The following is a 5,445-nucleotide window of genomic DNA, read 5'->3' as shown; positions in this document are numbered from 1 at the left end:
ACTCTCCTCCTCGATCGGATCGAAGCATCTTGATTTTCCTGCCCAATTGATTCTCCACTTCATTCTTGAACTCTTTGAACTTTTCAAAAGTTTCTGACTTTTGCTTGATTAAGTAGATATACCCATATCTACTATAGTCATCGGTAAAAGTCACATAGAAGCGGTTCCCATCCTTCGTGGTTGATCTAAATGGTCCACATACATCGGTATGTATTAGGTCCAATAGACCCTCGCCCCTTTCACATGTACTTGTGAAGGGTGATTTAGTCATCTTTCCAAGTAAACAAGACTCGCATGTGTCATCTTCCCTAAGGTCGAATGACTCCAACACTCCATCCTTTTGGAGTTTGGCTATGCGTTTCTTGTTGACATGTCCAAGACGACAATGCCACAAGGATGCTTTATCCATACTAGTGGAAGAATCAATATTCAAAACATCATTTCCTAAGTTATCAACAATCATAACAGTTTCATATATTCCATTACATGGTATAGCTTCAAAGTAAAAGACACCATTTAGATAAGCTAAAATAGAACCATTCTCATTATTAAAAGAAAATCTAAATCCTTGTCTATATAAACCATGAAATGAAATGATGTTTCTAGCCATTTCTGGCGAATAGCAACAATTGTTCAAATCTAAAACCAAACTATTCCTAAGCACTAAAGAATACACTCCAATCTTGGTCATAGGCGACGATCTTCAGTTCCCCATGATTAGATTGATCCTTCCTTGCTCCATATCCCTACTTCTTCTTAGTCCCTGCACATTAGAACAAATGTGATAACCACAACCGGTATCAAGGACCCAAGAAATAGCATGATTAGAATCGTTAGATTTGATTGTGTATATACCTACGAAAGATGGCTTGATCTTTCCTTCTTTGATTGCTTGCAGGTAATCTGGGCAGCTTCTCTTCCAATGTCCTATCTTGTGGCAGTGGTGGCACTCTGCCTCCTTCGGGTTAGGACAGGGCTTAGCGGGATCAACTTTGGTCCCACTAGAAGAGGCACCATCTCAGGCTTTCGCCTTGCGATAGTTCTTCGATGAAGCCTTCCTCTTCTTTCCCTTCCCTTGACCAATAGCCAAGACAGGAGCAGCGGACGGATTTGGAGTAGGTGCTACAGACTTGTCCTTGAAGTTGCTCTCAGCGACTCTCAAGAGACCTTGGAGCTTGCGTAGGGTGACCTCTTCTTTGTTCATGTGGTAGGTCATCCTAAATTGGTTGTACATCGGAGGCAAAGAGTGAAGCACCATGTCGATCGCCAAGTCCTCACCGAAGTCAACATTCAACTCGCGAAGGCGGTCGACATACCTTTGCATCTTTTGCAGGTGCACGGTAAGAGATTCTCCATGACCCATCTTCGCGGAAATCATGTTAGTGAAAATCTCATACCGCTCTTGTCTCGCGTTTTGGTGGTACCTCTCCAATAAGTCTTGGTGCATCTCGTACGGGTACATGTCCTCGTAGGACTTTTGGAATTCGGAGTTCATGGTAGCGATCATGATGCAATGTACCTTCGTTGCATCTCGCTCATGAGTTTCAAAGGCGGTGATTTCGGCTGGAGTAGCGATTTCGGTGTTGATTTTCTCGAGCTTCTCATCAAGGACATACTCCTTGTCCTCATAGCGAGCAATCATGCGAATGTATCTTATCCATTCGCTAAAGTTCGTTCCATCGAAGGTGACCTTTTGGCAAAGGCTCATCAACGTGAAAGAACTAGCAGCAGCGTTGTTTGCGTTCGACATCTATAATTAGAAAAGGACAAAGACAGATTAGAATAAGAATCCCTAATTATCACCCAATAAGAAAAATTAGGGCTAGGATCCAACAATAACATTTACATATTAGAAAAGGGATGCCGTAATCTAACATGCAAACAAATTGAAGGTAACTTGAATTTGACTACACTTGTCAATCAAGGATTTCCTATCGTATCTCTACACTTATGTTGAGTGGCATCTATGATCAAAATAACCCTTCCCAAGAAGCCTATGAAAGACGCCTTTCGTAACTTCTTAACAAGTTGACGATCGTAATTCAATGGGAACATACACAAGCACTTATTAGTCTCTCTTGACTTTGAAGGAAGAGAATCTATGCTCAGGGTCTAACTACCTCTATATCAAAGATTCTTTGATATCACTACTTATCCAAAAAAAAATTAATTTACTTCTATCTTTTCATTTGGCACACATTTTCACTGAAATCTCTTATTTCACAAACTTTGGATTCTAATTGGTTATGAAGTTTTAATGCGCTTGCGAAAGTCAATACTAGTCGTGATTCCAATGGATATTATTTCAATTTGCGAAAATTGAAGGGTAGATCAGTAATTGCGAAATTGTTGGAATCTGAAATGGCATGTTTGATTTGAATTTTAAAATTTAAGGTGTGTATTCTAAAGTGCTGACATCATGTTGATCAATAAAACCGATGGGTTTTGGTCATAAGACATCCTATGTGCTCATACAAACCCTAACGCTTGGATCTAGGTTTCTCTATTGTACATACTTTGAATCCAAGACTATAAACCCTAATTCTAGCATATGGAAATCAATATTAACATATAATTAGGTTTAAGAACATACCTTGATTGTTATATAGCAATAACAATCCAATTCCTCCTTGTATTGACCTTGGAAGGCAGAGAGTCATAAGTGTCACTCCTCTAATGGCTTACAAACACCATAAGCAAGTGGAGAAGGTATATAGAGAGAGGAGGGAGGTTAGAATTCGTCCTTAGGACTTCTTGGGAAGGGTTGGACGAATTCCTATGCCTTAGGGGGTTTATATAGGTGTAAAGATTAGGGTTTTAGTCCTTATCCTTATCTACTTGCTTGTCCACCAAGCAACCATAAGATAAGTCCTAGAAATCCTTATCCTAGTCAAATTCTAAGGGATTTACACCTCAAATTCGTTCACCATATATATAAGATAATCCTTACCTTATTTTGTAACTATCACATAATTACAATTCAGCCCCTCTAGTTTAATTAATTACACTTGATCACAAAATTAATTCTCAATTAATTATTGACCAATATTAATTAAACAAATATGATTTCTCCTTTAATATATTATTCTTATAACATATTAATAAATCATAATAACCTCTCTCTCTATTTATTTCTCCAATCAAGTTGCTTTGGTGAAGGCAACCCAAAAGGACCATTCACCATCGGGTCAAGTACATACCAAAATAGTTATGGACTTAGACACTAATCCAACAAAAACGAGTTCGAGGTTGTTATAGGAAAATGATGCGCTGGCAACATCTTAATGGACTACTACATTTGGAATTATGTGTGTGATTACATTTACTAATGTATGAGTTGATACACATTTAATTCCTGGTGGCGATTTTTATCTCTACACTCTATTTACCGGTTCAAATTCAAGTTCAAATTATCTCTCCATTTATAAACCGCAAGATTTATCATTTTTACTCTTTACGCTCACAAACTCTTCAAAAGCATATTGATCAATGACTCTTTACTCTCATCAAATGGCTTCTTATGATCGTGTTTCTTTCATGGAACAATCTACATCTATTACACTGCTACACATCAACCTTACTAGGAATATGATTGGTGTTCTGGATCCCTTCAAGTATTCTCACTTGGTTCAACCCCTGATCGTCGATTTGGATCTTTTTATGTTAAAGATAGCTTTGATTATGTTTGAACATGTACCCATTTCTAAATTACCGACAACATCCTCTACTGGCATTTACAACAAGAAATTATAGATTATGAATTGTGAAATTCAAGGGCAGAAGACTTCTATTTCCAAATCAAACTTTTTCAAGTTGCTTGGGCTTTCGATTATTGAGGATTCTATCTCTCGGGATTCACTTCGTGCAACGAATATCATTCAGGTCTATCAATAAATGAGGCACAATTCTGATCTGTTTGTTCTATCTAAATTTTAGAAGTTTGATCTTCTACCTACTTGGAATGTTGTATTCACAATCATCTTCAAATACTTTTATGAGAGGGCAACTAGGTTAGATAATGCAAGTCAGATTTTCCAAAATCTATTGTATGCACTTTATTCTGGGGAAAATGTTGATTTTGGTATAGTTTTATGAGAACAATTTGTTCAAAGTCCTGTTTCGAAGACGAAGGATATGGCAAGTTCATGTTCCTGTTTTTGGTCTATAGTCGTTCGAAATTTTATGCATCATTATCATATTCTGGAGATGAGAGATGTTGTGATTGCTGATATTCCGAAGATGCAAACTACGACCATTGTTACTTCTGATCTAAAAAATTAAATGATTGTGGAATCTATTTCTGAAGCAATGTTATCTATGGTTCCTACTAATAACAGAATAATCATTGTTGAATACAAGAAAAGTGATGTTAATGTTGAGGGAGAGGGTTCTGAATCATTACATAAATATTTTCCAAAGAAGAAATGAAAGAGTTCTAAGTGAAAAGAAGAATCAGGTCCATATGTTTCCACTACAAAAAAACCGAAATTTTGCTAGGGAAAGAATCCGTTGCGAAAAGCTGAATTTCCGTTGCAATAGACGAACATCGACGGAATTTACGATCACCAATTTTTCATCCCAAAAAAGCCCGTAGCGAGAGTTTGCTAGGGAAGAAGTCATTTCGTCACAAATGTGACAACGGAATAAAATCTGTTATAGATGGTATTTCGTCGTGTATTTCATAGTAGGATTCCATCACAAATTTCATGGTAGCAAATCCCTAGCAAATTTTGTGGTGGTGAATCTATAGAAAATTATGTGGTGGTGATTCCCTAGCAAATTTTGTGGTGCTGAATCCCTAGCAAATTCTATGGTGGTGAATCCCTAGCAAATTCCGTGGCAGTGAATCCCAAGCAAATTCCATGGTGGTGATTCCCTAGCAAATTCTGTGGTGATGAATCCCTAGCGAATTCTATGGTGGTGACTCCCAAGCAAATTCCATGGTGGTAAGTCCCTAGCAACTTCCGTGGTGATGAATCCCTAGGAAATTTCGTGGTCATGAATCCCTAGCAATTTCTGTGGTGTATATTATATAAAATATTCCATAGCAATGATTCCATAGGGACGGATGGATAATTCATTTATAATTTAAATCCAAATTATTTTGTAGTAATATATGAAAAACAAAAATAACAAAAAATCAAATAATATTATATCATAAATAATACAACAATTATTTATTACATGGAAAATGGAAAGTGACTACTCTAAAATAAATACTTTGCAATAAAGATATCAACACTTTATGACCTACTAGTTTTGTTGATCTCTAATAACATTAATAAGATCCATTGTGGATTTAAGTTGTTTATCAAGTTGCACGACTCTTGCATTGTAATGGTCTTCTTGGGCCTTCATTATTACTTTAAGCTCTTTGTTTTTCTCTTTTTGTTTACAAATAAGTTCCATCAATTATTCCATTTCATAATTTTTTCCGGAATGTAA

Source organism: Lactuca sativa, chromosome 6, assembly GCF_002870075.4.
Source record: "Lactuca sativa cultivar Salinas chromosome 6, Lsat_Salinas_v11, whole genome shotgun sequence".
In the NCBI taxonomy this organism is placed as follows: Eukaryota; Viridiplantae; Streptophyta; class Magnoliopsida; order Asterales; family Asteraceae; genus Lactuca; species Lactuca sativa.
The sequence above is the reverse complement of the archived record's forward strand: the minus strand, read 5'-3'. Positions refer to the sequence as shown.